The sequence below is a fragment of the Halyomorpha halys genome, unplaced genomic scaffold (assembly GCF_000696795.3).
Source record: "Halyomorpha halys isolate HHAL.00 unplaced genomic scaffold, Hhal_1.1 Scaffold996.1, whole genome shotgun sequence".
NCBI lineage: Eukaryota > Metazoa > Arthropoda > Insecta > Hemiptera > Pentatomidae > Halyomorpha > Halyomorpha halys.
This window is the reverse complement of record NW_027109983.1, coordinates 18726-32358: the sequence shown is the minus strand read 5'-3', so window position 1 is coordinate 32358 and position 13633 is coordinate 18726. Positions and strand designations below refer to the sequence as shown.

General features: G+C 29.2%; 1 protein-coding gene across 3 annotated transcripts in view; it reads right to left on the bottom strand.

Annotated features, from left to right (window-relative positions):
- LOC106687673 (calcitonin gene-related peptide type 1 receptor) overlaps window positions 1–13633 on the bottom strand; it is a 31898-nt gene that overhangs the window by 14184 nt on the left and 4081 nt on the right. Inside the window, exon 1 of one of the 3 annotated variants that reach the window (XM_067048129.1) lies at window positions 214–249. The exons of the other annotated variants lie outside the window; for them this stretch is intronic. The gene's annotated coding sequence lies outside the window, so the exon portion shown is untranslated. Of the gene's footprint in view, window positions 1–213; window positions 250–13633 lie in introns of those variants that run through there. 3 annotated transcript variants of the gene reach the window in all.

The window sequence follows — 13633 nt, the reverse complement described above, 5'->3', positions numbered from 1 at the left end:
TATTTTCTTTATGATAAATACGGATAGTTTTTATGCTTGGTACTCATTACATTAATAGTAAGAAAAAAAAGAATAATTGTTCTTCTTCTTTCAATTCGGGTAGTTATTGGCCGAACGAATATTAAAATTTGAAAATATATTGTTCAATAATGAATCATTTGCGTATTTTAAATGAGAAAATATACGTTCTATGATGAATCATTTGTGTATTACATTACGAACAAAGACAACTTCCCATCGAACTGTGCCTTAGAGCATTCTGAGAAAAGAGAACATCTAAAAAAATAATCGATTAGACGTTTAAAAGATAAACGTATTATATAATCTTATTATCTTATCTTATCTTATTATCTTATATAATCTTATTATTAAATCGTATTATATAATCGATATTAATAATCTTCCATTAAAAGATAAAAGTGTTGTAGCACCAATGCTAATATCACCGTTCACTGATCTAGCCGCCTTTAGATTGTTGTTGGTCAACATGGCGCAACCTACCAGCTAACATATCAATTACTTCAGTCATCAAACAAATATATGTTATATGTTGCAAATACTCTCATAGTACAAATATGATAAGCATGGCATATGTTATAATATTAGTAAATGTATTATTTGGATAAATAAAGTTTACAATCTTCCGATCCACTGAAAGCTAACGTAGCATCTTTCGATGGCGTTAGAGTTGTAAGCTGAGAATTTACCAAACGCAGCTTTGTAAAACTAAGTGTGAATATCATCTTCTGAATGTACTCGTCCTTAGGAGGTAATGGTTAATAATATACATAATGGTTCAGTGTATTGTAATGCTACTTATGGAATTGTGCATAGAAGTTTTGTTTTACTCTGCCTCTTCTGGTTTCTCCTCCTTCCAATACCTTATATTTTGTCGTCAAGACCTACAGCGAGTACCTGTAGGACTAGCATACCCCTAGGCAACCGTCAGCGAGTACCTTACGGAGTGAAGTTTATAGAGTTTAGGTTCTATCTTACGAGGATTTACGACGAGTTCCTATAAAACCCATCCTGTTAATTCATCTCCTAGCCAGTTATTTAACCTATTAACATGCATAGTCGAGATCTTCTGATGTAAAATACCTTACATTTTCAATTGGAGTTAGAACTAACTAATTTATGATACAATTCCATCTTGAAATCTACAGCGCAAAATAAATAGGTGTTTTTAATATCTAATTCTATTTAAACAATTTTGCTATCAACATTAAGACAAACTACTATTCAAATACTATGATTCAAGTTTTAACGATAATATAATTATAAAAATAAATATGGAAATAATCATTACCGAAATATAGTACAACGATAATGTAAAATATACAAAATTAAGCAGAATAGATGTCGTTTTGAACCCAATGACAACAACAAAAATCTGAAATTAAGATATAATAATATATTATATCATAATATTGATATAATATTATAATAATAGTTTATTATATCAGTAAATGACAGGAGAGAAATGCTTTATTTAGCCATGTTGCCAAAATAGATTGGTTTACTATAAAACACAGCATACAAATCAATCCATGATCAAACATATATACACTACATATATTTACATGGCATAAGAACATTTTCTTTTCCTACCCTATCCTTTTACAATCAGCAATAGTCTATACAATAAATATAATATATTATAACTATTTTCAATCAACTATTATACATTAACCCCTATTCAATAATTTTATTTCATTTATTTGGCAGTTTTATTCTCACTATTCCACTCTCTCACTATTCCACTCTCTCACTATACCCCCCTCTCCAGTGATCTGCAACCCACGTTTGATCAGATTAATAATTGAATAAACAAATAAAAAGAATAAATTAGTTAAAACATAAATAAACAGGTTAGAAAGCAAAAAAAATAATAAAAAAGTATTTCAGAATCATTAAACCGAGTTTAAAAATTGAAAACATTGCGTTCCAAAGATCATCATGAGGTGACCTGTGGTTTGAGTGACAATATAAAAATTAGCCCACTAGCTCCTAGAGAAAAAACAAAAAAAAACATACGAAGTGTTCGACGGGGAGGAAAAAGTTCAACTTTCTTATTCCATTTATTGAATTTGGACTTTTGGTAATATGATAACACCGGGGCATTGCAGAAATATCAAGGCAAATGCATTTGAATAGGCAGTTCGAGTCTTGAATTTGCACGAAATCATAATTTATATTTTAATTGCTCATTCCATATTCTCTTATTTGAACATTTTTTCTCCCTTTATAGCTACAATTACTTTTTTTTTTTAACTTTGAAAAAAATCAGTTAAAATAATACTGTGTTGGTTAGAAACTCTTCATATTTGGAAATGTATGAATATTTCCATGCGTTAAAAAAAAAGCTTTAAAGTTTTCCCAAATAATGAATTTTATAGGAGTACACTGTAAGTATTTTATAAGATAAATGTGAAATAATTGCTCCCTAATTCGACCAACTCGGCGAGAAATCGATTTCTTAAATAATGTTTAAAGAAAATTATAATTAAAATATAGAGATATATATATTTTTTTATTGTGGCTACTTTCCTATTTATATATTTACGTGTTAATAAGGAGGGCAATCTCGACTAAAAATATACTAATATAACACATCATTATATGCTATATTTTGAATAAAAAATAAAATAAAAATTGCTGACCAATTTCAAGAGGTCCAGTTTGGTTGAAATTTTCGGATACTGTTATATTTTATTTTTCAAATCTTTTCAGCAGATTTTTTTTTTTCAAAGCAGTACAACAAAAATAATTTATAAAATTAGATTCAAACAATCATTTTAATGTAATTATATGTATATAAATAATTGACCATATTAATTCAAATTATGAAGAAGATGGTCAGAGGTGCGGTCACAAGAAAACACGCCCCACTTTGTAGGGCTTTATCAGAGCTAAAAAGATTTTTAAAAATAACTAAAAATATTTTAATATTATAAAAGGGATAAAATTGAGAATAATTTTGTCAATCAAATGAAATAAAATTGTCAAATGGAATGAAAGTGTGAAGTAGAAAAAACAGAAATTAAAATATTTGTATTTAGTGCGTAGACTAACATTGATTGTAAAAGGAAACTGTGGGAAAAAAATATTATACGTAAATATATGTGTAGTATATATGTCCGATCATGGATTGATTGGTTTGATGTTTATTGTAGCAACCCAATGTGGATTTGGGCAGCATAGCTAAATAAAACATTTCTCTCTATACTATTTTATTTCTTCTTTGCTTTCATTTGTATACTATTTTATTTTTACATATATTTATATAATTTTAACCCTACCTTAATTAACCTTTTGTTTTTTGTTATTTCAAAAAACAAAACAATTTTTTGTTTCTTTTTAGCCCTGATGTAGGGGTTTATAACTACTTTTTTGTTTTTGAATTTTATTACACCTCTTGTACTTTTTAACCTTATAGTTTACGTTATATTTTATTCTTATCATTGTTTATTTTATATTAATACTATTTTATTTCTTCCTGCCTTTAACATTCTACCTTAATTTACCTTTTTGTATTTTATTATCTTACTATTTCAAAATGTTCTTAGTAGTTTTCATATCATTTCAGCACTGATAATTATTAACTAGTTTTGTTTTCTAGTGACCGCACCCCTGACCATCTTCTTCATCATTTGATTGTAAGTTTTTTTTTCACTTATTGATAAAATAAAAATTGCTAAATTCATTAAAAAAAAATTCATCGTATGAATACCTGTATTTAAAATAAATAAATTCAATCTGATATAAAATAATAATCAAATTAATTAATTAATTAACCCATAAAATACTTAATGCGCTTAAAAAAAGAAACTCTGCAAGTGGTACCTAAGGTCTGATTTGTAAGTCTATGACGTATTGTTTACGCATTCTTCACTTGTCAAATGTTATTTCATGTCATTTGTTAATCATTATGATCAATAGAATTACTGAAAATTTTTAAATTTCTTTTTAGATATTATATAATTCTGAAAGCGTTTTATTATGGCGATAGAAGTGAGTATACAATAGCTCGAAATGACCGCTAGACCTCTAAAGGTGTTGATTGGTATTGTCTGTATTGATGAGCGGTGGTATTGAAGCCACGGGCCATGAAAGAAAGAACCACGAGGACAGAAAGCAGCCCAATAGCTGTCATCGTCAGGGGCATCATCTCGGAACAAAGGGCGCAACTGCCCCTTCTTTCGTCTCAATCAATTTATTTGGCACCTAAGTGGCCGTCTATTGTCGCACACTGCTTATTGAGGATGTCGGAACTATCTCGTCTTCTTCCCCTCCAGCAATTGAAACCAGAAAGAATTATATTGAAAAGTATATTTTGAAAGTACAATACATATTGCTACAGGAGAAACAAGTTATCGAATCGCGTGATTGAAACGTTTGCCTAATACAAGTATCCCTGCAGAGAACATGTGTTATAATAGAATTCAACAATAATAGAGGGATAACAAGTATTCATTATCTTGGATGGAAACAGACACCTGAATCTAGCAAATCCTGAAAATATCAATTAATTATGAACAAGTTCCATAACGAGACTGCGGCCTAAATTCATTGGTTTTGTTGAATTTACCTTGAATAAAGGATTGATAGATAAGACAGCGGGTTGCTCTAGCTTACCTACCAATAAAGCGACTGAAAATCATCATACATAATACATAATAGCATTTACATAATTGGTTACTCATTTGATGAAATTATCAAAAAATACATGGCATTTATTAATGCGGTAAGAAAGGAAGGACTCGATATTAACAAAAGGTAAATAAAGTATATGGTTTCTGGAAAAACATTAGGACCAGAAGAACAATAACGATGGGGCCATATGAATTTGAAACAGTTATATCTCGGTTCTCTGTATCTAAAAGTATACATAAGGAGACGAAGTTTGGTCGACAACGTGTCCTATTTCGGCCTTGTAATACACTATTGTAATAAGCCAATACTGTATGAATCAGAAATATGGTCGACGTCAAATATTTGTGAACAAGGCGGCATGGAAGACCAAAGTTGAGGCTGACTAATGGTTTATTATATGATGCAATGACTATTCTTGGAGTCAGAAACTGGATGGCAGTCGCACAAGACCGAGACAATCGGCAGAAGTTGGCGGAGGAGACTGTCGCGACAACGGGCTGTTGCGCCACAATACCAGCAGTGAGTCATCAAATACTAATCTGTTATATATTGCGACTGCTGATAAACTGTCAAAACTTCTTTAAACTGATCACATTCAAATAGCTCTGCAGCGGCGCTAGTTCGAATCCGACCTGGGGGGTCGACTTTTATCTTTGTGTTGGTCCAAAGAAATAAAACTTGACCCCCCCCCCCCCAGCAAGGTTAGAGTACGGTGGTAACATGATAAATATATAAAATATAAATAACCTCCCCCATATATCAGTAATGACCAGGAAAGTGGTACTAAAAATAAAATTATGATTATATGATTTAATTATTAATATATATAATTATATGAGTTTGATCATTAATCAAAGGTACAACCTTGTAGCGGAGATTAATTCGGATATATTTAATTAAGATACAGATATATATTTCTCTTTAATCAATTTATTTCCTGTTACAGCAAATACATTAGTAACAATTTATGCTTTTAAATTCAACTTTATTCGTATAACTTTAATCTTTTAAATGATCACTTAACTTAATTGGTAATAAAATTATTCCAGTGGAATGCTCGAAAGACGCAGCAATAAAACAACTTAATCTGAGCTTCATCATCATCCCAAGGATATTTAATATTGGAAAGTCTCACTCTCTTTTAATAACTATTTAATTAAATAAGACGTAAAAAAATGACATCTCAACAAAAAGCAATTATAAGACAAAATCTTTGCTCTAGGATCCAAAGCATAAATAGAGACCTTTTAAAAATGTAAAGATGCTTATTAAGTGAATATAAGCATATGTGGATTAATAAAATATGCTATCTTAGCTGGTTTCTAATCGCTGTGAATAACTAAAAAAACTTTACTTTCCCGATTGGTGTTACCAAAATACAGTTGAAAAATAATCCTAGGTTTTCTGTTTATTTTTTTTCTTCCTGTTATTTCCTACGAAACAACATGTCTCAAACTTTTATTTCTAGATGGCTTCTACTCGTAGTACAAAAGTGATAACAATCATAATGTTAAAATTCTACCTGTGAAGAGCATAACTTTGAATTAAAATTTTGCTCCAGTAAACTAAGTTTGTCTTGACTTGTGCTTCTAAGTCTCTCAATGTTTCGTTTGTCGTCTAATTGTTTTTAATTTTCAACATTCTTTAACTAAAAAGTTCCAAAATTTCCAAAATTTAATAAAGCACAAACGGTTTAAATAAAATCTTTGGAATTCTCAACCTATTGGATGATTATTCAATCTGAGCCAAATCGTTATTGAAGTCGGGTTGTGTGGGAGTAAGCTTAATTTGCCTTCTTTGGAATTTCCAAGAAGATCTTCAGATCGGGTTCCGACGAAACATTATTGGCTAGGAAAGAATTTTGCGCAGAAAATTTGAGATGAAATGGATGTTACTATGCTGCCAATTAGAAGTATTCAATATGCACGGGATCTAACATTAATATTAATTTATTTATAACTAATAAATTCCAACATAAATGTTTATAACATCTGTTATAAAGTTGAATTAGTTAGGATTTTTCAAATTATTTCCTGACAACTTGATAATTGTATCATTATATCAACTTAAACTTCCACAAGTTATCATTTCCTCTAATCTACATAACAAAGTTAATTAATGTCGATTTAAATTGTTAGCCACAAAAAATTATATAGCAACAAACATTGATTATTTAGAAATTCAGTTCGTAAAAAGACATGTAATAATAATAAAAGATTTTTTTAAACATATAGTTTAAAATTTTGATTTGTTTATTTATAGATTAAAAGTTTTGTCTTTTTTTCAGAAAAAATCAAACAGAAGAGAAAGCGAACATTATAAACTAAAAAAAAATATTTCTCTGATGCCATAAAAATTCTTATTTTTGGGTTTATTGAAGTGGTAATAACAAAAATAAATTTTATTCATGCCAAAAATACATGCTATAACAAAACAGAGCTAAGCCGTAAAAGATCAAGCGGTTTCGGCGGATTCAAATGTATCTGTCTTTCTTATTTATTTGTTCACAAAATTATTTAATATCTTGTATGTATGCATTGTTTATTATTGATAGAAATTATTAAAAAAAAAAATATTTGCAGTTTTTGAATTTTATGTTTGTTAGCCCACTTGGACCATTTTAATGAGTGTAACATCTGTCTGATATTAAGGATCACTGGATTTATTATTGATACACCGAGTTTAATCAAAATCCGAGAAAAAGTCCCGTTTTCGAGAAAATCGAAGAAATGTTACAAATCGATTACGTATAAATCAGTCGATTTTATCGAACAGGTTGCTGTGACATCCTAGACATATACCCGCCTTGAATGTGTAATTTTAGTTTCGTACGGTAATTCGTTTTTGAGCTTAGACTGGTAACACACACACAGACCATTCAGCGAGACTTAGATATTTGGACATCTCAAACCGTATATTTCCGAATAAAACTCGAATTCGAAATTCTGTAAGAACGTAATACGTTCTCTTACTAGTGGTAAATGAAAGAAGTAAATATGTGCAGCATGATTTTTACACAGTTTAAAAAAAAATCAATGCTATATTCATTGATTATATGGCATCTCATTTATTATACATATATATATATATATATATATTTTACTTCCTCATTAGAAAAGGTATGGGAACTCTCTATTCATCCAAGAAAGGAAAAAAAAATATGTTTTCAGAATTGAAAATTCGATTGTGTAAATATTGTATATATTATTTTATCATTATGTTATTTTATTTATTTATTCTTCATACAGATAGTTTGATTATGTTCATCTTGTTTATTCTTTTGTTTGTATATATTTTCAGTGAGTTGTTTTTTTTTTTTTTTTTTTTTTTTTTTTTTTTTTTTATTTTTTTTATTTTATTTTAGTATGTATGAGATCATTCATCACTATTACCTATTGCCCACAACTGTGTGGCAGATTGTAATATCTATCAATAAATAAATCTATCAATCAATCAAAATATTTAGTTAATAGATGTCAGAATTGGTTCCGCTAAAAAAAAATAATTTAGTTATTGACTATCAGTAATTCTTACGGCTAAATTAGTTGTTAGTTAAAATAGGCAACCATTTTAGTTACAGATACATGGCAACTAAAACTAATTAAAATTATCTTTAGCTTTAAAAAAAAAACTATAGGGACTCCAACACGTTAGAAATTCGAAAAATTAAAATAAATCGATGGGCATCGATAAAACTGATTTTATTTTTATTTTCAGCACCTCCTAAAACCCCCTAACAGCACCTATAACAGCACCTCCTAAAAGTACCCCAAATTTGTTAGAAATCCGAGAAATTAAAATAAATCGATACGCATGCGCCTGATCATAAAATCGATTTGTTTCTTCATTCTCAGCACCTATGAAATAAATCGATTGCCCAGAGAAAAAATAAACATGGTCATGTATCAGAAATAAGAAAAGTTAAAATGAGGTCTGTACTTGAACTGTTTTTATTATGTTATTTTTCAGTTTTTTAGTTGGAACTAATGATAAAACTAACTAATTATTGGTTTTAGCAATAGCTAACGCTTAATAACTAAATGTTAGTTGCTTATATCATAGCTAATTTAGTCCTAAGAGTTAGCTATGAGCCAACAGTAACAACAAACTGGTTAGTTTTAGTTTTCAATATAAGTACAATTAATTTAGCTTTAGTTTCAAGTTGTTAGTTATAGCTAACGTTTGCCAAACTCCGCTCTATAGTGAAAATACGTGTTGGGGCATAATGATCTAACCATTAACCCGGTTTAGATGACATTTTTTGAGATTGTAAGGGTTGGTACCTATCATATCCTGGCCAATACTTTCACCTTCATAGTAAATCTATTTTTTTTCGCTAAATCTATATTTAAAAACGGCTCGTCTGATTTGGCTCAAATTGGAAGCAAGTTGGGAATCTAAATGAAAATACTCCAGTATTCATATTATCAAATCCAATTGCATATTTTCACATGAACATTGCACACAACTATTTTTCCTGACCAGCATGTTTCAAAATTAGCAACTTGAGTATATTTTATTATAAAATGACAAATATAATTTATTAAAGAAAAATAATAAACTCGAACCTGAAATATAGGTAGTTATAAACCCTACGTGACGGCCAGCACGTTGGGATGAGCTTCCCAGAGTGCTTGGTTCAGAACGCTGAGAGTTCGATTCTTACCTGGCTCAGTCAATATTTATTTCATGGCGGCCCCCTTGAAATGAATCTTCCCGTTCCTACTCTGGAGCTGTATAGGTCTCCGATGGAAGTCTTGACCCATAAAAAAGAAAAACAAGTTATATACCTCAATACCCAGCAGAAATGGCCAGGAACTACCCAATAAGAATCATATCAGAACTTGCTACTACTAGTTTAATTTTATGGATAACATACCTTTCAATAAGGAAACAGTTAAAACAGTTACTGCCAGATGTGAAATGAAAGATGAAATCAAAAAATAACTTTATTCTGTGCTGTAAGATGTGCTGCATATTCAAGAATTTTTATTTGTTTTATTGAGAATTAAATATTTTCCTATGGCCCATGTATGAATTATATGAAGAACTAAAGCTCAATGTAGTTTTTAATTATACTTTTCTTGGGTTTGATTTCATTTTTATTGATGTTATAAACAATTTCATCATAAATCTATTTTTTCCCATTTTAGTGAATTTATAAATCGTTTTATCATAAACATATCTTATTTATTTCAAATGACATTATAAATATACATATATAGATAATTGACCGTATAATTTTAAACATGAAGATGGTCACGGTTGCGGTCAAAAAGAACAAAAATAGTTGACAACTATTTATTATCCGACGTTTCGCCCCACTTAGTAGGGCCTCATTAGGGGTAAAAAGATACAAAAACAACTAAGAACATTTTAAATTTAACATGTTAAATATTTTTTTCCATTTTTTTGTTTGCGCTATATTGCGTCTTCTGTACTTTTTTAACCTTATAGTTTACGTATTTTTTATTTTTATCATTGTTTATTTTATATTATAAAATAATATTTTATTGTTTCCTTCCTTTTATTTGTACATAATTTTTTTTTCACTTATTTTTACAAAACGTTCTTAGTTGTTTTTTGGTGTTGTTGTTGCTTAAAGGCGTAAAACCCTCTGGTCATGATAAAAGTAGGAAAAAAACATTTAAAAAATAATAATAAAATAAAATAAAAATTTTAAAAAAATAAATAAAAAGAACTACTTAATTTGGCCATAGAGGGGAGCGATTCATCAATTCTGGACTGTTCTATGTTTACCGACTAGGACTCCGAGAAAAAGGATGCTGATGGTTATAAGTTACAAAATCATAAAAGACGAAGGCCTAAGAAAAACAAAACCGCAGGTAAAAAATAATTTCCTAAATTAACGATTATTAAATTTTTACTTAATCCACATCTGCCGTATTTTTTTTTCACTTTTTATAATTAAATGGCCTTAATTCAATGGAATTGTAATGATTCAAAAATTCATTTCAATGATTTAAAAATTATAATAAATGACATAAACCCAATCTGTTTAGTTCTTCAGGAGACTCATTTTTCACCACAAGAGAACATAAACATAAAAGATTTTGAAATTTATGAAAGGATGACAGAACCTCAAATCACATTGTCGCGGAGTTTTAATTGCCATTCATAAATCATTCTATTCCGAACAAATCCATATTAACTCTCACCTTCAAATTGTAGCAGTTTCTATCCATTTAGGCTTCACATTTTCCGTTTGTAACATCTACCTCCCACAAGATCGGTCAATTGAATCACAACATCTGATAGATATATATAACCAACTACCTCACCCAGTTCTATACATAGGAGATTTTAATGAGCATAACCTATTATGGGGATCGCAAGACACAAACTTACGAGGCAGAATAATTGAAAATTTCATTGACCTCTCAGATCTACTTCTAAATTCCGGGGAATCCACCTTTCTTAGTTCCAGTTATGGAACGTTTTCGGCAATAGATCTTTGCAGCTCGAGACTCTATAGTGCTATAGAATGGAACGTTCTGCCGGATCTTTACGGAAGTGATCATTTTCCAATCCTTATAAAACTTTCAAATAAAAATTCTTCATTTCGGACGAAACCCAGGTGAATATTAGATACGGCTGATTGGTCTCTCTTTTCGTCCTTGGCTTCTCCACCTCCCATTCCTCCAAGCGAATTGAGTATTCAAGACGGATTCGAAGCAATTACAAACACAATAATACAAGCAGCTAACGCATCAATATCAATAACTAAAGGAATACCAAAAAGACCACTGGTTCCATGGATTAGTTGTTTTTAAAATCTTTTTAGTCCTGATAAAGCTATACAAAGTGGGACGAAACGTGGGATAATAAATATTTGTCAATTTTTTTTTTTACTGCAACTATCGTCTTTTATATTTGACATTGTAAATAATATTATCATAACTACACACTTTTTTTTACATATTTATTGTTAATATTATTTTACTTATTATTAGGTTTTAGCCAATAAGTCATAAATTATTGTAAATAAAAAAAATTGGCCAAATTAAAAGGAATAAATACAGAACGTTTTTGCACACAGCAAGTTTCTGTATAAAGGCATACACTATTTCCGATTTTGAAAGGAAAAGTACCCCATAAATATGTATATAAATATAAATAATATAATATATAATACCCCATTAATTATACTGGATAATTTATTACTTACGTATATGTGAAATAGTAAGGGGAAGTAATGGGATCGTGAAAAATTATGAATCCAAGTTTTCAATGGAAATAGACGTCACCTGAGTCCACATAACGAAGTTTCAAGAAATCTTGTGTGTGTAAACAGTCTAGTTCAGAAACTAAACTAAAATTACACATATAATGTATTATGTACTTCCGTGGCTGAAACGTAAAAGCAAACTTTTGGGTAAAATCGACTTTACATTTTATATAATCGATTTTACACTTTTTATTATTCTTCCAAAATAGCACAAAAGATTTTGATCGAACTCGTTATATCAATATACGTATTAAATGGTATATAACATCAGGTTACTTTTAATCAATCCTTGTGTTAGTTTTTATTCATCTTTAACACAGGGTATTGATGTGAGTTATTATTGAGTTGTTTTCGTATAATGAAGTGGCAGATTCTAATGTTTTCAAAGCAAACTTAAAATCTGATAAATAAAAATTAAAAAAAAAAAAATGCACTCTTTGTTAAATTATTTTAAAAGTTTGAATCGAGTGTCTTATCACATGTGGATCTCATTTACAAATCTCGAAAAATTATTCCTAACAAATGAGAGATAATTCTGATGGAATTGTTTAAATAAATATTATTATTTTTAATATATTTGTAATGACACTATTTTGATTAAATTAAATATGATTAGCGAAGAAGAAAACTGTTAAAAATCAATAATATAATTTTTTTTAAATGACTAAGCATTCACGAGACACCTAATAAAGTTATTCTTAAAAAAATACCTAAACAACCATTATATCCTAATATGTTTGACACTATCATAAATTATTTAATTAAAACACTATTTGTACTCTTCTATTGTGAAAATGGCAAACAATTGTTGAATAAACAAGGTAGAATAGTTGCGAGGAGCCATCTGCCTTGATTAGAAAGTTCTATTACTCAAGGTACATCAACTCTGATTCAGGCAAATTTGTTTTAGCCAAGTCCTCCTCAAGTTTATCAGAATATTTGAGTAGTTTAGAAGTCTACGACCAAATGACTTTCAATAAATAAATTAATTCCTTTAACTTCAGTCTAACTGTAAGTACTATTTTAACTATTATATTAATACAATGGAGCATTTTAATTAATTTTTTTTAAAATTTTGATTTATACGATATTGACTATTCTATTATAAAAATGGATTATTCATGGTGGTCCAGGAGAAAGTGTCAGTAAGTAATAAGTAATTCAGAGAAGGATAATTCAATGCCACTAACCTCACGTGGGTATGTCAGTTTGTTGTTGAGATATGGTCTTTTAAACGGTTCCATACACAAACTACGCTTTTCTCCAAAAAATATTTTACAGTAACTGAACATTTCTAAAATTTTTTCAGCATATTTTGAATCTGAAATGAATTTCTTATAACAACTAAATAGTAGGAAAATATCGTTTAGCAAGGTAATATTAGGTGTAACACTTTATTTACGATTAAAACACTTAACAATTTAGTTATTAGTACTTTTATTTTTCCGTGAATAGGAAATTATTATTTAAATTAATATGGTTTAGCATTACATCTTAATATTTTAAACCTGTGACGTTCAGGAGCTGGGTAGATATAATATTTATATTTAAATTAACTTGAATTGTCCTTCCCCTCTCTTTCCCCCTTCCTACACTAAGAAGGTTAAATCCATATCCTTTAAACATTTAAGTGTATTGGTACTTATAGTTTGACAATTATTTGAATCGCAACTAATAGAGAAACCACTCATATCCTTGCAGGTATAAGTCAAAATAATTAATATAACA